Source organism: Pleurodeles waltl, chromosome 4_1 (genome assembly GCF_031143425.1).
Source record: "Pleurodeles waltl isolate 20211129_DDA chromosome 4_1, aPleWal1.hap1.20221129, whole genome shotgun sequence".
In the NCBI taxonomy this organism is placed as follows: Eukaryota; Metazoa; Chordata; class Amphibia; order Caudata; family Salamandridae; genus Pleurodeles; species Pleurodeles waltl.
Window position 1 is genome coordinate 611486660 of NC_090442.1, and position 23100 is coordinate 611509759.

Sequence of the window (23100 nt, forward strand, 5' to 3'; positions counted from 1 at the left end):
CACAAGGCTTATTCAACTGAACTTTGGCGGGAAAATACAGTTTCTTCATTCTTCCTGCACAATAGCTGTGGAGAAGTTCTTTGAATAACTATATAGAAAGAACTTGACAGAAATGAGAAAAAAAAGCATCTAACTATTCCCCACAAGCTAAGTCAACAGTGAATATAATGGGCCCCTGTAAAATTATCTGAGAAAAGCCACTGACTGCATTGAGGAAGGAACCGAATGTGCCATTGATTCAAGAGAAGCAACGTTTCCTCCCAAATGAACACAAAAACACAGATGTAAGATCATGAATGAGTCAGCTGCATCTTAATGGACAAATAAAGATATGTCAGAGTGTCATATAGCAGCATAAAAAGACTCCCAACAGAGTAAAATGGGAAGCAGTTGCAGGGACTGCCACAAAAATATCACAGGAGACACAGAGCAATAACTACTGGTAGGAACATCCATTGAAATTATCAAAGTCCCAAAAGAAGCAGGTGGGTCTGTATTACTGAGGTGAAGGCATTCTCCTCAACGAGCGAGGGAAATCTAAAATGGCCCCTGCAATGCGATGCGTGGCATTTCTGATTGAAAAACATGAGAAGTAGTGTTGCTGAAGTACCTGCCCAGGGATTGCTCCTGTCTAGGCAACATCGGGGGAGCGATGGCATGCCTCCCCAGATGGAAATGCTGTAAAATTGCATTTAGGAGGAACTTTGTTCCAATCCAGAACCCTCCCATCAGGCGGCCATCTCAAGTGGTGCATAAGCCACAGTGTATGAGTTTTCTTGGGCTCTACAAATGGCCTGTTGTTGCTTACTTGAAACAAATAAGCCTTTGTCATTTGGCAGAAAGGTTCTATTATGAGGAAGCCATTGGGCACAAATCCAATATTTTTGCATCAAGATTCCCGAGGTAGTAATCTACCCCCAGCATTTTTTGATTCCAGGAATGTAATAAAGAAGGAATGTTGACTACTCTCTACAATTCATTCAACACTGAAGAAATAAAGGGAAGCTAATTTCTAATAACACACACTGCACAACACAATTGGGAGTTTGATTCCATCACTAGACAAACACATTCCTGCATCTTTGCCCAAACATTATGCGGACTGGGAGCGAATACCCCTTCTATCTGAGTAAGTTGCATGTTCATCAGGTTTTCTCTATTCTTGCTCGCTTGTGGGTGAACTTCAGTGAATCACAGTAGAAGACAACCAAGCTGACTAAAATCAGTGAAAAGTACTAGTGGTAACAGCCCATCAGGTTGCATCTCTGGTTGATTCAAGCACAAAACTATGTTCTGTTACATTTGCGGCCACTGCAATTTTATGATAAGACCCAGAGCTAACCCTATGAAACTTCCGTTTGTCGCTCCACAACAGCAGGATTAGAAGTAAGCATTTGGAACACCTGAAAATTCTAGAAGAATTCAATAAAGTCAGGACAAGCAGTCATCTTCCTTCCTCTGTCGCTGGTGCTCCCAAGATAAGTAGCTCTTTGGTCCCCTCTATTTCATTTCGGGGTGTGAATGCTTTAAACATTTGTTTTAATATGCTTGTCATGAGAGAATTTTATGAATTGGTGGGGGTTAGAAATATGTGATAAGTACTTCAGTATTTGATGTTGGACCAGGTGCAACATGACCTGTCTTTATCCAGCCATAAGAGGCCTGCTAGGGTTTAGAAAAGGTTCCTAGTGAGGTGCTGAATGTGTGACTTTGCACATGTGGGGGCCATTTTGAAGGTTTGGGGAAAGGGTATTGTGTTAAATAAGAGGAGCCATTTTGGAAGTTTGGGCACTTTAATATTATGGCTAAAGTGCCAATCCTCTGCTTAACTGATGTTGTCAGGGAAAGGTTTCTGTAGTTTGGCATGACACAAGGAAAGAGTGCAATTACCCTAGATGATAAAATTGAATGCCTTGGTTATTTATGCTGTGTTTAAATTAGCGGGGAACATTAACAATGCTGCAGAAAGGAAGTTGGAGGATCTTTGACTAAACCTAATGAGTCATGGCTTTTAGTAAAGAGAGACAGTTGAGAAAGGTGTGGTAAGGTTAGCCTAGAATGATGAAGCAGGTTTCAGTGATTCGGTAGGCAAGGTGCTGCGAAAAAGAAGTTTTAATGATGATTCTATGATTTTGGCTAAAAAGAGAAAGATTAATAACAAAAAAGACTGGGTGGCGGAGGCCTTGGAAGGAAGTCATGGTACTATTAGGGTCACTGTTGATGGGCAGAAAAGAGGCCATACAGTTGTTTATGTTAAAAGGACAGAGGAGAAATAAAGCCAAACCTCTCTTGATAGAGAAGATTCATTGAAGGATGCTGAAATCAAAATTTCCTACTCATCTGATTTTTACTTGGGCCCCCAGTTGGTTACTGTACCAGAATCAATTCATTGATTAGTTAATCAATCAAATAATCTTTATTCGGCCATAAACTGGCTATGAAAGATACAAACATACATACGTTCATAAAAACAACCTATACAATTCAATGATAAAACAGCACATCTAAAAACCCTATAAGGGCCATAACTAACAAATGATAAAATACAGGCATAAAAATACCTAAAAATCCAGAAGTTGCACCAATGCAGGGCACCTTTTAGAACTCCTCCCACAGCGTAACAGGTGCTGGTTCAGACAACATGGCGAGAAAATAAAAAGCTGGTCTGTATTGTCGAAACCCATGAGCTTTAAGAATAGGCAATAAATGACGTTGCCTGAAAGGATCATGATAGCTGCAAAAAAAGGTAAAATGCTCCAAAGTCTGCAGAGATAAGTTGTCACTGGGCATTCTAGAATACTTTATGGACCATACTGGTCTGTAGGGAAGCAAAGATAATTCCGAATTGAGACAACCCGAAACTTGGTTAGCAACGATCGCTCCCAAACATTTCTAACCAAGGAAAGGTACGGCTCAGGACCACCACAGACTTGGATGGCTAAGTATTCTCTCACTATCAGTCAGGCCAAGACACTGAGATCCCTCACATTGGAGGCATAGCTTATAAGTAACACTTTTATCTTACCCTCCCAACTTGGCCCAGCCTACGGGGAAAGGAAAATAAATCAGGCCTACCCAGGGCATCAGTGGTTCTCTTCACGTATCCGAGCCAAGGGATCTTTAGCTCATTATCACAGGTTAAACAATCTGCATTCACTTCCCAGTTTAGGGATGTGAGTAGGTTGCCCAAACTGCCAACCACAAGAGGAGCGGAGCAGATGTATTATGGTCTTCAACATATAGTAAACCCAGTTCTTTGTGGAGAAACAACAGCAAACCGTTAGGCGCAAGGCCTAGTAGTCTTCTGCAAAAGCAGGTTGCCTCCCTTTGGAGCCTGGAGCAGTCTCGATATCCCCATATGGCTTAACCATAGGTCATAACCGACAAATACTTGAGTCTGTCAACCTCCAACAGAGGCAGTATAGGTTTGCTCCCCACCATTGATGCCAGACCAAGCAAAACCCCTACAAATTGGTCAAAGCACAGGCAGCGGTTTGAAAGACATGTCAATCAAATGTTTTGAGAATTAAACCTATTACTAGATATGGAAACTCACTAATCCTCCTGACCTTTTGACCTTGATAGATATTGGCCTCGTTTTAGAGTTAACACCATATAATGTGTCTTAGCAATGTTGATTTCTAGGTCAAGGTTGTCCAAAAAAAGGACAAAAGCATCGAGAAGGCCCCTGAGACTATTCAGTGTGTGTGAAAGCAGGACTGCGTTGTCGGAATAAAGTAGTGCTGGAATAAAGGTCGGGTTTACCTTGGGTATGTCTACCCCCGTGATACTGAAAACAAACTTAACCATTAATATGTAAGAGAAATAAAATGGGGGCCAGGAGGCACCCCTGGCTAACTCCCTGAGACAGGCCGAAAGGGTCTGTGCATATCCGCTCTATTCCGTATCTTTCAGAGGCACTGACCTCGTTATGTAAGCCACAAAGGAAGTTCACCAAGGGTAGGGGTGATCCAATATTAATTAAGATGTTCCACAGCTTAGACTGATTTACATGGTCCAAGGCACTACTGAGGGCCATGAAGGACAGATAAGACAAGCCTTTCTTAGCAGTTACATATTTTCCAGCAATTGAGGAACAAATTTAAACACTGTTCTACAGTCCCCAAACCTTCCCTAAAGCCATACTATATGACGCATAGTGAGCCACTTTGTCCCACCCAGACCTCAATTCTATGAAAATAACACGTTCCACGATCTTTACCCCTGAATCCAGGAGTGAAATGAGCCTGTAGCAGCGAGGATCGTGCAGATTCTCTTTTTTAACAACAGGCACAATAGTGGCACTCCGACAAGAAGAAGGAATACCAGACCAGGCAGCAACGTTAAGGACATTGGTAATTATGAGCACCCACAGCTGAATGTTATCCTTGTAAAGGTGTAGAGGTACCCCATCTTGACCCAGTGTCTTATTTGACTGGCTGGAAGATATAGTTGCAGAGACCTCCTTCAAGCTGAAACTAACTTCCAGTGGGAACTATGAAGTGCCATCATGCCCTCTGTCATAGGACACCCCCATATGAGTAGAGCATTTCTTTGACATGATTTTGTGCTGTTGATAATTTCCCAAAAATCCTTAGACTCACTAGCTTTACATGTATGAACTAATCGTTCCCAGTGTGCCTCTTTAAGTACATTCTTCAGGTTTTTTTATTGCAAGTTATAAGTTGCCCTTGCCTCAGCTTTCTGTAGTAGATTCCTGTTCTTAGGAGTGAGGTCTTCCCGCAAGCTTCGATTTGCAGTTCTGCAATACTTATCAAACCACAGTTGTTTTGAGACCCCTTTGTCCTTGATTGGTCTCAGAAAACAATTTTTATGGCCTGGTTTGAGAAGAAAAGTGTCCGAAAGGTTAATTTGTGGGGGGTTAAAAGTTAACAAAAAGCTAAATTCGTCAGGATTGGACCCAACAAGAGTTCTCAACAGGGTGGGGATATGAGTAACTCTCCAGCTTAGCCTTAGGCCACTATTCTTCTGAGACAAACCAATTACACCTAAAGGGGCTGGTGGTTGGGTACAGTCTGATAACCTAACTATAAGCTCAAGTGGGTTATAGTCACTAAAAGGATTTTCAGTCACTCTTCCTGAAATGGCAAAGGATTCTATGTTCTTGGAGATGACAATGTAGTCAATAACTAAGCCTTTGCCCGTACTAAGAAATGTAGGGGGCTGTTTGTGGAGATCTCCCCAAATTTCCACTATGTTCAGTAACTCAATAGGTTATTAAGAAGCTTCAGGCCCCTGCGATCAGCCTGTGGATAGATTAAGTTATTGGCTGTCACAAATGAGTCATACAGTGTTGGATTTAAGCCCAGTTTAGCATTAAAATCACCACTTATAACCTCATAAAAGTAATTAAAAAGGCTTTAAAACTGAGAGCATTTTGAATAGTGCATCAGTTTGGCACTCCACGTCACAAACTGCACTGTGAAAGTTCACAGGAAAGAAATTAAACTTGTTAGTTAAAACGATCCACAAGATCTGTATCTCCCCATGCTTATATACAATTACGACAATTCTATAAAACATTGAAATTCTTATCATTATAATTAAACCACTCTGCACTCTCTGGCCCCATGAAGCAACAACAGAAACTGAGAAGCTTTCAAAGCCATCCCTCACAGTTTCATGTTTGGACCAAGACTCTTGTAACATAATAATATCAAATTTAGTGACAAAGTCCCACCAAGACGGGTTCTGCTGTTTGCCCCAGACACCAGTAATGTTCCAAAGGATCATCTTTGTCACTACCCTTTAAATAAGACGTGGTCTCTAAAGGAGGGACTAGCAGCAATAGAACTGACCCTTGATAGCTTAGATGTTTTCTTAAGTAGGATAAAATCTAAATCAAGTCAATCATTAGCATCTACTAGCAAAAAGAGGCCAAAAAATGCAAGGTCTAAGTGTGCTATATTAGACAACAACTAATCAGACACGGAGGGTTGATCAAAAGTAGAGGAAATTACACAGGGCATATATTTTGTGGACGATAAAATGTAAGATCATAAAATTCAGGAGCAATTTAAGGAAGTAAACTTGTTACACAAAGCCCCCAAGATAATTGATTTTTTTCAAGCTCTAACCAGTCAATGTGTGTAGGGTTCAATTAAGGGTGATTATGATATCCGAGAAGGAACAGATGTGTATCTGCTCTTGCCCTGAGACTACTTCCTCAAGCGGCCTCTGATGTTGTGGGCAATGAGATTAATGGAACTTCAGAGGAGACTTCCATCTATGTTCCTCTATTGCCATCAATTGTGATTCTGAAAGAACCAACAACCTCAAAGGTGACTAATGGAGAATGACTTTCCTGATACGGGATGAGGCACAGCATAGCTGGTAGAGCAGTTATACCAAGGGAAAGCAATGGCTATGACATGGGGAGCCCACGCTGCTGCCGAATCCTTGAGGATGTTGGGGAAACTTCCTTGGGACAGAAAATCAACCAAATAGATCAAATGTTGCAAGTGCAAAATCAGGGCGCGGATATACAAAGAACAGTGGGTTCAAATAATATGTGGGCCGCAATCATGAATTCAATGCAAGCAACAGTTATGGCTCTCAAGCATCAGGCAAACAATGGACATCCAGGTGGAAATTCTTAATACCTTGGCAGTCTTTATTTCTGGAATTGATGATAAACTAGAATAATTAAACTCCTTGATCACAATAGTTCAAACAAATCATTTCAACATATGCTCATGTAAAGAGGTAGTTAATCGACTGGCGCAGCTCCCCGCAATTATGGAAATAGTTTTGGGGAAAGTTAAAGCAGGCTTCGCTACAGGGGGTGCTCAAATCATGCCACCTTAAGTTACTTTCCTGGTTGGGAGCATTGACAGTATTCAGTCATACAAATAGGAGGAAGGAGTGGGCAGAAAAGAGTCCCACTCGATTGCAGCTGAGGAGGAGGAGACAGAATTATTGCTGGGCAAAAAAGCACAGCCAGCACATGGAGGGAGACAGCACAGAGCCCTCCTCAAGAAGGAGTCAGAAACAAGCAAGGAAGGTTAGAAATAATGGCGGCCCAAGATGTGAAAGTCCAATATAAACACCCTCAACCACAGTACATTAAGATAAAGGGGATGGAATGGAGGTGCCAGCCACAACTCTTCCGGTCCTAAGCCCATGATTAAAGAGCTAGATGTTGGGCCAGCCCTATAAGCAGGGCATCCACTGCTAGATAAGGAGGTTATTATTGACTCTATCAAACAGGCCCCAATGACTTCAGGCGATCCTTAATTGGCAGAAGGGGCCCCTTGGCAAAATAAAGTTGCTCATACAGAAGGCTGAAGGAAGAAGCAACGCAAACCATAGCAACCTTAGATCAGTCTCCACCATGGACAGGTGTGCAGCTATCTACACTGGCATAGGGGGACTTACGTGTCAGGAAAGCCATCAGGCTAGAAATTACAAGGAAGAAGCACACCAAACCTTAGTCTCACTAAATCACGATCCTGTGGAGACATGGTCATATGGATCAAGGAAACTTGTTATTATGGATCCCTGAGTTTAAATCAAGGGGTCACAGGATGTTTCAAATCGGTCAAGCATTTTAAAACTAATTAAGGCTCTTCCAGGCTTAGATCATGTAGTTTCGGAGGATATCCATGCCATTAGAGTTATACCAGCAAGAAGGAGGCAGCTCTTGGATCCCACCCTTGCTACCTTTTTCCACTATAAATCTTCCTGCCCAGACTCTTAAGAGGAAAAAGGCTGAAAGCTTGGGATGTGGAAGTGATAGCCTGCCAGGGAGATAAATATCCATATCCATTTGTAGCGCAACAACAAATGGACACTACTGTGTGTGTTTTCAGAGGAACAACTGGAACATATTCCACTATAGGCCCTAACACAGGTGTCTTAGGTCAGTCAAACATCACAATTCAGTTAAGTAGAAAAGAGCGACAGCCTGAGCAGTGAAGAATTAGAATAAAAGATTAATCTCAAAACAGATGGAATTGGTTACTCTCAGCTCTATCCCAGGCAGCAGTTCCTAAAGATTGAAAAGTAGCCCAGCATACAGCCCCTAATCAGGACTGCCTAATCTTCTGTTCTTGGAACATAGAGGACTTGCAGACAAAAATTGAAGATCTGGCAGTTGTAGAATATGTAGGCTCCTTTGATATAATTACGATTCAGGAGACCTGGGCTCAAGTCAATATTCCTCTCATCGGATGAATGAAACTCAGGAAGTCGGACGAAAAACAACGGCCCCTTTGGAAGAGCAATCGGTGGATTGTTGATCTATATTAATACTAATTTATCAGCAGAGATCACAGAATTGCACACAGATGAGCCTTGTTGTCTGGCTTTGCGTATGCATGAACCACCCACCCTTGTTAATGTGTACGTTAACTCCAAGAGGAAGCCCATAACTGTAGACAAGCTTGCCTAATATAAGTCTCTTTTAAAGAATTAATATCACCCATCATATTAGTTGGTTTCAGGTGATTTTAGCCTTAATCTATTTCACTGTCTGAATGAGGAGCATGCAGAAGTGGTTAGGCCCCTCCCCGAACAAAAGATACAAGATAACAATCGAGATGATGAAACTAGAGAAAAGCGTATCAGGGAGTGTGAGCTAGTTGGCCTATTGTCCTTGAATGTTCGGGCGCTAGGAGACACCCCTCCCGCATGGACAAGGTCATCGGGCACGTTGGTTACTTTTTTAGGCTACACAATGGTGAACTTGCCACTATACAATTATGTGCAGGATTTTTAAATATTTAATCACCAAGAGAGTGATCACCATTTACAAGTAACTATGATACAAACTCCCCTGTGTAAGCATGAGGTGGTAACAGTTTTGCAAGGAGATATTGGCAATGAAAATGTAAAATGCTTAAAGTGGACCGCAAGTACAACCAAAGATAAGGCAGAGGAAGCTTTGGCCATCCTTGAGAATAAGGTAGCAGAAGGTACTGACCTGATAACCTGGGATATATTCACAGGGGAAATTACAAATAAATACCCTTATGGTGGAGAGATAGGGGGCACACTCCATGAGTGTTGAAAAAGGGCAATCTTGCCACAATCTATATGTTTGAGAAGAGCTCATGTAAGCAAACTGCTCAAACAATTATGACAGGCTCCAGATGATAAGAATGTATTAAAGAGTCTGTGTAGCAAGAGAAGATTGCTAAAAATAGAAATTTGGGCATATAAAAAACCTAAATAGGAAGTGTTGTGGACTCAGCTGCTGCATGCCTCAATGTCAAATGAGTCAAAACAATTCTGGAAACGTATTAAAAACATCAAAAAAGTTCCCAGGGCAGCCCACAGCCCGAATATATGCGCACGTGACTGGGTAGAATATCTGAAGACGCACTTTAAAAATAAGCGCATACAATGCAACTGCTAAGGAAAGATCTGAGAGGGATAGTGGGGTAAATTACTTGTTGACCCAGTTAGAATATACCCCTGAGGAAATATCAAAGGTCATTAAAAAAGTCTCAGCCAGACTGTACTCAAGGCCCCAATGGGATATCACAAGCACTGTTTAAGCACTCAACCCAGAGATGGGCAACCTTTTTGGCAGCAATGTTTAAATCTGCTTTAGAAAAAAGGTATTATTCCTGGAAGCGCCCTGTGGCATCATCACCAAGCAACTATTGCTTAATCTAGCTTAGGGATGCTGATCTTAAATATTTTTCCACGTTAATACTTAGTGATCTGGAAGCGTGGGTTTCAGATACTCGTAGGCTCCCATTTAATCAAACTGGATTTACAAAGAGCCAAGGTACATGAACAAATCTTCTGGCAAGAGGACTGACCATTGGCAGGGCCAAAGTGACAGGCACTCTCCTTTATTTGTGCTTTGTTGATTTCAAGGCAAAGTTTGACTGTGTACCACATGTTAGATTACGAGCAAAAGTGCAGCGGTGGAGAATCCCATCTAATATCTTATATGCCACTATTCTTTTATACTCGGACATGTGTGTTGAGATCACAGTTGCAGATGGAACCCATCTATCCCACACAGCACTCACATTACACCATAGCACACCTGCAGGAGCTCCACAGGCTACCAATAAACAAAGGAGAACAATTTAAACTCCTCACCCGCACCTTCAAGGCACCACATAACACTGGCCCGGCATACTTCAACAATCACATCTGCTTTCACATACATTTTAGACACCTCCACTCAATTGGACTCCTAAAACTGGATCTGGCATTCAAACCTGCTACATCACACCTAAAGCATGGAGCGACCTGCCGCTAACCCAAGAACCTTTTCCTCACTTTTTAAATTCTGCAAAAATCGCAAGGGCAAGATTCTCAAGTAGTCCCACTAGTCCTAGGTTTGTCTAGACTCACGCCTACTCAGCTTCGGTATTTCCTCTTGGGTAATAGTGCACTCTACAAGTCTGCATAAAAAAACAAAACTCAAACTGCATACCAAAAGGAAAACATTTGAATTGTGAAATAGCCCTGCCTTCTTCAATCACCTTATCCAAAAAGGCCAAACATTTCTTACCAAGTTAGCCAGTGTTTCAAGATTTCACTGGATTCAGGCCAGTGAATAAAATGCCAACCTCATTCTTCCAATCAAATAAGACTGTTGCGCCGCGGGCCGCTGCGGCGCCTCCCGGCCGAACCGTGTCAAAGGTCGCGGAGCCCGAAAGCCCTTTTCTCCGGCCGCGCGCCGTTGTTAGGACTCGGCGAGGCATGAGGCCCAGGATTGGGTCTCGGTCCTCGCCGCGCATGCCGCGCGATGCGGACATTGTTGTGGGGTGTCTGGGTCCTCCCCACTAGCATTACTTACCTGCCACATGCCTTCAGGGCCTTCCTCTTCCTCCTGCATGGTTTTGAGGCATTCCTTCTCCTTCCCAGCATGCTGTGCACTTCCCTTCTTCCCTGCATGCATCTGTTCCTTTTGTACAAGGGCATATTTTCTATCTCTAGCTATAGTTCCTTCCCAAGCCAAGATGGTGGTGTTACTTCTTCCTGTTTATCACTTCCTGTCTAGGGGTATATAAGGGGAATAATTTCTTCTTCTCATTGCATTGCAACACTTCAGTGGTGGTGGTCACGCTCCGGCTGGTCTTCGTTTGGACGCCAATCGTTCTTGTTCTGTCTTCAGTCTTCCGGATTTCCAGGATCCTGAGTTCTAATCCTTGTGTCCTCCTTCTTTTTCAGGGAGTTCCTGTTGGAGGTTTTTTCCCCCTTGGGGTTTTTCCTCTGGGACTCCTTCTGGAGGGCACGGACTGTGGTGGCTTACTATTGTCAACAGCACTGTGGCTACCGGAAGGGGTCGCCCCTACCTCGGTCAGAGCAGGACTTGCAGGAACCGGGTCCGCTCACCATCCCTCTCCAGTACCGACTGAAAGCCCAGGGTGAATCGTGACAGATTACAACGCCCAAAACTTCAGTCGCTGACCAAACCCATGGAGAATACCCTGATGAGTACGGAACCAACAAGTCAAACCTTGCTCCTGACTATCCAACAACAGGCCCAAGAACTCCAACAGCTACGAAATGAAAATACGGCTTTCGACAAGCCTTAGCCTCTAGAGCCACTGATGTTCCTACTGTCTCTGCAACCACACCTCACTTCTCTGGGGATCCTAACAAATTGCGAGAGTTCCTAGATGCCTTGGCAGTCTATTTCACATTCCGTCCTTCACAGTTCATGCAAGACAAGACTAAGGTTGGATATTTGATCAGCGCTCTATCTGTCCCAGCCTTGGCCTGGGCAACCCCTTTGGTGACAGGCAATGATCCCAGCCTGTCTAATTATTCAAACTTTGTTGCTGCCTTTAAACAAATGTTTGAACGTCCTGGACTTGAGTCTTCAGCAGAAGAAGCTCTATGCGATATTCAACAAGGAAGTCTACAATACATCACACGATTCAAACAGTTGGCAGCTGAAACATCTTGGGTAGAGCGTACTTTGGTGACCCTGTTTCGCAGGGGTCTTAGGGATGACATCAAAGATGAACTAGTGCACTCTGCCAGAGTGGAGAACCTCAAGGGTTTCATGGATCTGACCCTTGAGAAAGAATATCGTCTAAATGAGCGAAGGGTGGAGAAGAAAAAAAGTCGTATACCATCACACTCAATGACCTCCAGCGCCCTTCCTCATCGCTCCGAGGAGACTCATTCTGAACCTAAAGGTACTACTGTTGAAGAGCCTATGCAAATTGACATGGCACGAGGGCCATTATCAACTAGTGAGTGGGAAAACAGGCACCGAAAAGGACTTTGCTTTACTGTGGTGCTGCTGGTCATCTACTTCGTACCTGTTCCGTCCGTCCAGCCAAGCCCTCGGGAAACGCCAGCTCCCGTCCTCTGTGAGAAGGGTGAGGACGGGATATTCCAAGATACCTTCTATCTGTTCTTCAAGGGAAGAAATAACTGCTCTTTTCCTCTTACCCTTCACATTACACTTAACAGATGGCCGTGAAGAAAGAGCACTGGCCTTGCTGGATTGTGGAGCCAGTGGTATCTATCTAGACGAAAACTGGGCCATGGAACAACAGATTCTGCAAATACCCAAGGAAGTACCAGAGCAAGTCCACACTGTGGATGGTTCACTCCTAGCCTCAGGACCTGTACGGCATACCACTCCCACCTTATGTTTGCATCAAGAAAATATTTCCTTCGACTTAATATCCTCACCGCATCACGTAATGATTCTGGGGATTCCATGGCTGACTCGGCATAATCCCTACATTAATTGGGAAACCAGAACCATTTCTCTTTCCTCCCACTTTTGCCAACACCATTGTTATTTAGCAGGAACCTATTGGTCCCCGAAGAGTCTCTTATTAACAGCACCTAAGGTGGGATGTTCCATCAACGTCCTACAAGGAGTACGCAGACATTATCTAGAATATGCTGATGTATTCCAGAACCCAGAAAGGCCAGAACTGCCACCCCATAGAGAATACGATTGTTCCATTCCCTTGGAATCAGATGCCGTGGTTCCTTTTGTGCAAATGTATTCTCTAACCGAGTCTGAGAAAAAGATCCTCAAGGAATATCTAGAGGAAAATGTACAAAGTTTTTTGATTGCCCCTTCCGCTTCACCTGCAGGGGCTCCTCTCTTTTTCGTACCAAAGAAGATGAAAGACTTACATCCTTGCATAGACTTTCGAGGATTAAATAAGATTACTACTAAGGATCGCTACCCTCTGCTTCTTATTAAGGACATCTTAGAAGCCATCAGAGGGGCTAAGAAATTCACCAAGTTAGATCTTAGAGGAGCATACCATCTTTTAAGGATAAAAGAAGGTGATGAATGGAAGACGGCCTTCAGGACACCTTTCGGCCATTATGAATATTGGGTGATGCCTTTTGGACTAACCAATGCTCCCTCCATCTTTCAAAGATTCATGGATGCTATTTTTTCTGATCTTCTACACCAGACAGTGGTCGTCTATCTGAATGACATTCTAATATTCTCTGTTCACCCAGAACAACACACTAAACATGTACTCCAAGTATTGGAAAGGCTTAGACAACATCATCTATTCTGCAAGCCAGAAAAATGCGAATTTGACCAAACTGAGGTAAAATACTTGGGGTATTGCATTAACCAAGTAGGTGTTACCATGGATTCAGACAAGATTCAAGCCATTCTGGATTGGTCATCCCCCTCTTCCAAGAAGGAAACTCAGGGGATCATTCCGACCCTGGCGGTAAATACCGCCAGGGCCGGGGACCACGGGAGCACCGCCAACAGGCTGGTGGTGCTCCCTAGGGCATTCTGACCGCGGCGGTTCGGCCACGGTCAGAAGAGGAAAACCGGTGGTCTCCCGCCGGTTTTCCGCTGCCCTGGGAATCCCCCATGGCGGCGCAGCTTGCTGCGCCGCCATGGGGGATTCCGACCCCCTCACCGCCATCCTGTTCCTGGCGGTTCCGCCCGCCAGGAACAGGATTGCGGTGAGGGGTGTCGTGGGGCCCCTGGGGGCCCCTGCAGTGCCCATGCCAATGGCATGGGCACTGCAGGGGCCCCCGTAAGAGGGCCCCACTTTGTATTTCAGTGTCCGCATTGCAGACACTGAAATACGCGACGGGTGCCACTGCACCCGTCGCACACCCTCCACTCCGCCGGCTCCATTCGGAGCCGGCCTCCTCATGGAGGGTTGTTTCCCACTGGGCTGGCGGGCGGCCTTTTGGCGGTCGCCCGCCAGCCCAGTGGGAAACCCAGAATGACCGCTGCGGTCCTTTGACCGCGGTACGGTCTTCTGGCAGTTCCCTCCAGGCGGGCGGCTCCCGCCGCCCGCCGGGGTCAGAATGACCCCCTCAGTGTTTTTTGGGATTGGACAATTTTTATCGACAGTTTATAGCTGACTTTGCCCAGAGAACCAGTTATATTACACAAACCCTTAAGAAAGAAAATCTAAGTAAAGGTTTTTGTTGGACCCAAGACGCCGAATTTGCCTTTCAAGAGTTAAAGAAGGCCTTAATTCAAGCTCCCATTCTACGGCATCCAGACACCACCAAACAGTTCATCGTCATCACGGACGCCTCAGAAAGAGCAATCGGGGCTGCTTTGCTACAAAAACAAGATGATGATGTGCTAGAGCACCCTGTATTCTATCTCTCACACATACTATCTGACTCCGAACGTAACTATTCAGTGTTAGAACGAGAACTACTTGCCTTCAAGACAGCTTGCACGGAATGGAGACACTTTCTTATGGGATCGAAAGAACCTTTTGCGGCACGGACAGATCACCGTAATTTACAGTGTTTGAGAAACTTTCAGTGCCAAAATAGTCGGCAGGGTCGATGAGCTTCTTTTTTTAGTCAATATGATTTTTACATCACGTATATCCCTGGTTCTCAGAATATTTTGGCAGATGCCCTATCCCGTCGCTACCCGGAGTGTAGCGATTCTCCTGTGCAAAACCTACTTGAAAATAATAAGATCATTGGCCTAGTGCAAACATTCCTAGACAAGGTTAAGACTGAATATTCCAACCTTGAAACAACTGAAATGAACAATTTACGACCGCAGCTTCATAAAGCCCAGGAATACTATTATCACAAAAAAGCTTTGTTTTTACTTACTAAGATAGTCCAAACAGAAGCCCTACGTATGTGCCACGACTCTCCCATCGCAGGTCATCGAGGAATGAAGGCTACCCAAAAGCTCCTGCTTCGCTCTTTTTGGTGGCCCACAATCAAAGCAGATACTGAGGACTATGTGACTTCTTGTCCCATCTGTGCATAAGCCAAGACACCTTGCAATAAACCAGTAGGAGTACTCCGTCTGTTACCTGTTCCACCAGGTCCGTGGCACACTATATCCACTGATTTTATGTGCTCTTTACCTCCTTCGGTTGGGAATCGGGTAATAATAGTAACGATTGATTCCTTAACTAAAATGGCACATTTCACGGCATTAAGGAAACTACCTACGGCTAAGGAACTAAGTAAAATCTTTATTCAGGAGATCTTTCGGCTTCATGGCCTGCCACAAGTCATTATCTCAGATCGGGGTCCCCAATACATCTCCTGATTTTGGAGACAATTTTGTAAGACACTAAGAATAGAGGTGGCCTTATCATCTGGTTTCCATCCCCAAACGAATGGACAGACAGAATGGCTGAATCAAGGCCTTGAACAATATTTACGTAGTTTTTGTAATGCTACGCAGAGTAATTGGTCTACGTACCTACCACTTGCAGAATTCTCATGCAACAATTCAGTACACAGTGCTTTGAAAGTCTCCCTTTCTATTGTTCTTATGGATTCCATCCAAAGGCCTTTCCTATTTCTCTGAAGGAAACCTCCAATCTTCCTGCCATTACCTCATATGTCAGGCAACTACGGGGTATCCAACGTGTCATACATTCAAATCTTTTAGCCACTAAAACACGCATGAAAAGAATGGCTGATAAGAAATGTTGTGAGGCCCCGCGTTATCAGATCCACGATAAGGTCTGGCTTTCCTCTAAATTCTTACCTCTCGGACTAACCCAAAATAAACTTAAACCTCGATATTATGGTCCATTCCTGATTCTTCAGAAAATCAATCCTGTGTCTGTTCGTCTTCGCTTGCCTCTGACTTGGAAAATACATCCTGTATTCCATGTATCACAACTTAAACCCTACATCCCTGATCCTTTTCGTAGACAATTCACCTGTCCTCCTCCTCAATTGATTGATAACATTCCTGAATATGAGGTCCAGGAAATCTGTGACTCTCGGGTCTTCCGTGGTCGTCTCCAATACCTCATTCATTGGAAGGTATACCCTATGAGTGAATGCTCCTGGGAAAACGCACCTTCGGTTCATGCCCCTCTTTTGATCCGTTGTTTTTTCCGTCTTTTCCCTCACAAACCTGGGGCCTCGGGGGGGGGACCTACTGTTGTGCCGCGGGCTGCTGCGGCGCCTCCCGGCCGAACCGCAGGGGAAGCCACGGCATCTCCCGGCCGGGCCGCGGGGGAAGCCGCGGCCCCTGTCAAAGGTCACGGAGCCCGTGGCGGCCCTTTTCTCCGTTGTTGTGGGGTGTCTGGGTCCTCCCCCCTAGCATTACTTACCTGCCACACCCCTTCAGGGCCTTCCTCTACCTCCTGCATGGCTTTGAGGCATGCCTTCTCCTTCTCAGCATGCAGTGAACTTCCCTTCTTCCCTGCATGCATCTGTTGCTTTTGTACAAGGGCATATTTTCTATCTTTAGCTATAGTTCCTTCCCAAGCCAAGATGGTGGTGTTACTTCTTCCTGTTTATCACTTCCTGTCTAGGGGTATATAAGGGGAATCATTTCTTCTTCTCATTGCGTTGCAACACTTCAGCGGTGGTGGTCAAGCTCCAGCTGGTCTTCATTTGGACACCAGTCTTTCTTGTTCTGTCTTCAGTCTTCCAGATTTCCAGGATCCTGAGTTCTAATCCTTGTGTCCTCCTTCTGTTTCAGGGAGTTCCTGTTGGAGGTTTTTTCCCCCCTTGGGGTTTTTCCTCTGGGACTCCTTCTGGAGGGCACGGACTGTGGTGGCTTACTATTGTCAACAGCACCGTGGCTACCGGAAGGGGTCGCCCCTACCTCGGTCAGAGCAGGACTTGCAGGCACCGGGGCCACACACCATCCCTCTCCAGTACCGACGGTAAGCCCAGGGTGAATCGTGACAAAGACCCGTAATGGACTGCTGAATCTAAAGTGACTGTGTGGTGGGAAAAGTGGAAGGGAGGGAGATAGAGAAAAACACAAAGTAAGCATCTCATCCCTCTGACCTGAGAGGCATTGACATCTGGAAGGTGTGTGACAAAGAACCTTGGTCTGCAATAAGCAGACTGGTAACTCCTGTAATCCTATAAAACAAGTTATCATTGATCTAAATATACTTTTTGTAAAACAGGTAACAATGTCTTGTGTTTTTATCAGTAGAAAGGCTTATGAGGGTATGGAAGTGGAGAGGCTATGATTAGCCACCTGATAGCCCCCAATCAGTTCAGGAATGAAATACGAATGTCCACCTCCAATACTAGAGATAGGGTGTGCCAGTATAACATTGAGTGTTACAAGATGGAGTAAACAGTCTAGAATGGCGGCAAGCAAAGCTCAAACTGTGGAAGGAGAGTTTAACCTGACCTCCCCTAATGGGCAGAGGGACCCAAAACAAAAATGGTGCAGGGAATCCAATGGTGCAAACTACTTAGGAATATAGAACCCACCAACAGTGTGATACGGTGACTGGTGCTTAAATCTTCCCAGCTCTTACTGATATAGTAGTGTCCAGAACATTCTTTTCAGAATGTTCTGGCGCTTTCCATTCTGCGCAAGGATTGCTGATGTGTGTAATTATGAAACTCCACTATACTTTCCCTATTTTGGGGCCATTGAGGCATCTGCCACAGTCTCCAAATCTGGCCCAGAGCAAGCTTATATTGCAGCGTCTGAGAAATTCGGTTGCATCCCTGTGATACCATCTGCAATCCCTAAAGACCACAAACTTCCGAATTCCTGATGCAGTGCCCGCTTCCTTACCCAATTTTTCTTGTCTCCTTGCCATCATTCTCTAAGTGTCCTTCATGCATAACTATAAAAGACACCTTCCATGGTACAACTGAGAATGGTGTCCCTCACATTTTGTACTTGATATTCCTGGGGCAGGAATGAGCCTTTTGTCTATCCTTTACCTTCTAATCACAACATCACTTTCATTGGATATGAATTTTGCAGTTCTGATACATCAGACCACCTTTTGCATGGAATTCCCCAGACATTTTACCTTCACTACTATTTTTTACTGAATCTGTTTTGTTGGTATTAGGACTCTTCCACTATTTAGCAGCTGTAAAGAGTTATTCATGAGTTAGGTCTGTGACTCCTCCTAAGAACACATAGAAATCAATATCTATCACAGTGCCGCTAATATGCAAGAAAGCCATCCAGGTCTGTCATCAGTGGGTACCATCAAGAGTTTAGGGAACAGGTTGTAAAGTATATCTTTATGTGCATGTAAAGGGGACCCTGTTCTGCTCCTTACCTTATAAACTTGAAGATAGCTTCCCATTTCCATCCTCCATGTACCATGAACACCAGCACCTGAAAGGAAAGAGGGACAAAAGCTATTAGAAGAAAGAGGGCAGACAGGGACCATTGAACACCAGACACTGACTTCTCATTTCAGGTGGAGGGATTTGGGGTCATGCCACTGGAAAAAGAGTCAGATTGGCTGTTCAGTGCACCACGGACTTCCAGGTTCCGGTCCAGAATAATGCACACCAAGGGAGAGCAGGGGTAGCGGCACCGCAGAGAGAATGTGGGAGAGGAGAAGGAGGACGCCCCGAACAGCCACGATGAGGAGACATAGAGGTCCGGTGAACACAGGGAGACAGATGAGGCCTAGGAGACCTGCTTTGAACAGTGGTGGATGCTGCCAGATGAGAAGCAGCAGTCAGCCACAGCTCTGGAGAGTTGTGGCTGATATGGTGAGTTAGCAGGGACAGTCAATCATGACAGTGGGATGGAAAAGAGTGTAATTATTCACTGAAGGAAATCCTTTTTTAAATTGTATTTTATTTTTGTGCTTTAAACAAGGGCCACATCAATGTATTCTTGGCACTTAGGATGTATTTTTGGCACTTGAAGAAAAGGCGATCAGGGTACCCACCCAGGGAACTAAACATACCAATATGACCCCCTTTATAGCCTCCTGACCTCATTCCTTACAGGCATTTTAGTTATGTTGGTTTGTGGTGTTGGTTAAGCAGGGAGGGTTCTCTCTCTCTCTCAACACTTTCTACAAACAGGTGCTTTGGTGATGTTGAAACTACGATATTAAGAAACACACTACTTACTGCATTATTTGTATACCTTTTTTAGGGTGCTGGTGGTGGCAGCCATCATCTGAGCCCTGAAAGAAAAAGAAAAACAATCCATCACTATACCTGTCAATTAATCAAGAGAACAAAACAAGTGGACTCACTGACCTCCAATTCAAGACTCTTTGGTTTTTTTTCTGTTTATCGCACAATAAACAGTCAAAATTTGCAAATTCACCAAGCCTCCGAAGCCCTATTTCCACCCTTCCCTCTCACAGTATAGCTGCTTACAAATGTATGGAATATGGTTTGAGTTGTGGTTTGTCTCATTTTGTTAATTGCCTTTTTCTTCCTTTGAAATTACATATTAACTGGCAAGAGACATGCCATCTCTCCACCATCATCGATGACTTTATATATTTGCAAATGAAGAATTTACTCACTTAACTTCTTGTCTATCTGTTAGACTGCGACAACTGTAAGTTCTTCCTAACCTAATGTCTCAATCATTATGGAGAAAGAGAGATTTATATTGCTCCTGAATCTAGTACACTAATAAAATTGTTCAGTATTGATAGAATTTTACCCCTTGTTCCTTGGCCCAGCTAATTCCAACCCACAATCTACCTCCTTTCCACTACAACAACTGGCACCCTACCCCCGAATCCCACTACCCAGATTTCTATAACATACCCTTCAACTTTTGACTCTCTTCTCCCCTGCTACCTTGAGGTGGTCCGCATCCTTGCACAGTGTATTACTCCACACACACACAAATATATATATTGATGCCTTCCTTTGTAAGTTTGCCCTGTCCACAGCAAATATGACTGAACTATGCCTAAACATAAGACCTCTGTTTTTCAATAGAACTCATTTATAGTCACCTGTCATGTAGTTTTGATGCACTATTATAAATGTGCCTATATTAAAGGAGACAGCTGGTATGTTGCAATGCATCTCAAATTCACAGCTGTCGCCATCAAACAAACAAATATTCTACAATGCCTGTTGCTAATGATTGCTAGACCTGGAGAACTGGGCAAAGAAGACCTTTTTCTCTGAATTGGATGCCTGTTTTAAGGTGCTATATTGAGCATCCTCAGCCAATTGCAATAGCAGATTCATCTGATTAGTGTAAGATGCATTGATCCTCCAGTTGTATCTTTGCATGTATCATTGCATTTCACAGATATTTTAAGAGGGGATTGATTCTATGATGGTCATACTAAGAGTAGAACTACTCATTGACGAAGACAATGGTTAAAGCTTTTTTGATATCTTTATTCAATGGGAAGGTAGGCATGTTAGGGAACTATCTTACAGAACACATGGGGAGTTCTAGGAACAAGGACATCTGAGCCTATTGTTTTGCCTATTGATTAGATCATTCATGTTTCCGTTTCCCCAATGATGAATGAATGGCCTAAAATGCTGTTCTCACTCTTCTAATTACTTCATTCCAAATTATGAAGGGCAAAATATTCTTTCCTTCAAAGAGAAACAATAAAAGTCTGATGTTTAGTTAATTTTTTTGTTTTTCTTTCTTTCTTACTACTTTTATTTTGTCACTCATTCTATCGCTCATTCTCTCTTCCGTTTTCATAACATGCCCGTTTGTCACTGTCACTTTGCAGGGTCAAATGAATAAATATAAGTTTCTCTCTTGGGTGAAAAGCGGGATGTATTAAGTTACAATGTCTCCTAATGCACAAGCTTTCTTAAAAGAATGTAAACAAATGTGACGTTTTGAAAAAGGCACTTCTGCATCCTGCCTCTGGAGCAGGAAACGTTTCCCACTGCTGTGAAGGATCACATGTTTACTGCTTATCAGGCGTCCCAGCATCTCCATCCCCCAGGCAAATGCAAACTCCAGAGCTGCCCCAGCACAGTTCCAGTCCGGGGTGTGCCCTGCCCATTCTTTGTCCCCTTTCAGGAGAACTGGCTCCCCTGAATGGAGGCAGAGGAAGGATAAAAGTTGTCCAATCAAAACAATGACAAACTATGATCCAGGGGAGGGACAAACACAAGAAGAGGAAAAAAGCCACTGTATAAGAAGCTACCGCTCTCTCATCGCCATCACTTTCCCTCTACCTCTCTCCCTCTGTCTTCCATGGCACAACATTTTTCTTCTTTCTGGCATGCCCTACCCATATATCACAACAATCTTCCACTGGAAAAATTTGACTCCATTATTAACCTTGTGGGCTGCTTTGAGTTTGTGCTAGAGAATGAATGGCTACTACCTTGCTGATCTCGAAACCAAAACCAATGAAGGTAGCATTTTCATAATTGTGACTTCAAATCCGACTTTACCATTAAAGGGGGTTTTAAATTACAATTCTCTAAAATCGATATTGCTATCTACACCAGATTGAAAGTTTTCACTTATTAATTGTAGTAAGGTAACCCAATGTTATTGTATGGGAGAGGTAGGTCTTGTAGTAGTGAAAACAAGTTTAAGAGATTTCCACTACCAGGAAATGTAAAAGTGAAAAGTACATGTCCAAACTTTTAAATGGGCTATTTAGGGCCTATCCTAGGGGCAACTTCTTTTCAGACTCCTACCGGTTCGCAGGGGTGAAATGGACGCAATGAAGGCTCCCTACTGCCCTGCAGGACAAGCAGACCAGAAGGTTAAAAATCATCCTGTCTTGCCAGTATGAAGGGACAACAACAGATACACACCGGGCTGCCACTCGCTCCTTCCGAGCTGTCTTTGCCTTTTCTCAGCTTTTGCAAGATAATAACAAGCATTTTAGTACTGCATCCTTTTTGTAATAGAAAGGATCACTATGACACAAGTACTACGTAGATTTACCTAATATCCTTTCTCCCTTTTCTGATAGGTTTAATGCGGTGCTCAGAGTCTGTGTACTGGATCAATAATGAAAAAGTCACAATGTCAATTCTAATAGCAGACATGCACATACGTTGATACTAACGAGTGTTGTTAATGTTATTAACACACACCTAAACACATTCAACATGTGGAGCAACACTGCTTCCAAAGAAGTCCCAGTGACACTTAAACAAATATATCTCAGTCATATGAATAAAGTTATGCGTACTAAATAGTGTTCCTTATATGCACTTTTATATACAGGTTCATGCAGAGTCCATGAGAAAATAACAGTTATGCATACTCAATAATGCTTCTTGTATTCACTTACAAATGCAAGCTCAATATGCATAGTTCTGATACCTCCCAGACTAATACATTTTAGTGTGTCACAGTTGGGTATAATCCCCAGTTTTTTCCACTACTGACTTTCCCCTTCTTGTATTTTACAGGTAATAGTAGAATCAAAAGAAAAGCTATACCCAGCAGTGGCGACAATCCCAATTAGATAAGTATTTACAATAGTTTACAGAAAGTGCTACAAGAGCTTTACCAATCCATATAGGTCACCATCTTTCTTAATATGTTCCATTTCTTCTCTTTAGCAAGACATGTCATTCAGGTGAAGGAACTGAAGCTGAGGAACTGCCACGACCTGGACGAGCCCAACACCAACACATTCAGGGAAGAAGAATGCAAGAACGACTGAACGGGAGCTTAGCACGGGAAACAGGCGCAACTCAGAGACGCGGACATCTGTGCCAGCAAGCAGGATGCAGGTAAGTAACTGTAGGCACGAGAACTTCCTGAACGATAAGCAGTCGTTCATGGTGCAGCGCAAAGCCTTAAAGGCTATGGGCTCCACCTGCTGAAAAATAGTGTATACCGCGTGCCCGAAGAGCGGTGTATGCAGCGCACTGCCACTTGAAATGCCAGTTTAAACTGCCCACAGAGGTTGCAATGACAATTCCACCATGCTTTAGAGAGGGAGCACACACGTTAGCACTTATTTGCAGTGG

General features: G+C 43.8%; 1 long non-coding RNA gene across 1 annotated transcript in view; it reads right to left on the reverse strand.

The window, feature by feature from the left end:
* The window catches only part of LOC138288553 (uncharacterized), a 47284-nt gene extending 24440 nt beyond the window's left edge, over positions 1–22844 (reverse strand). Inside the window, exons 1-3 of the long non-coding RNA XR_011202453.1 lie at positions 22635–22844; positions 19292–19331; positions 18462–18520 (exon numbers count right to left, since the gene is read on the reverse strand). This is a non-coding gene — a long non-coding RNA (uncharacterized lncRNA). The remainder of the gene's footprint in view (positions 1–18461; positions 18521–19291; positions 19332–22634) is intronic.
* Positions 22845–23100: the final 256 nt, after the last annotated feature.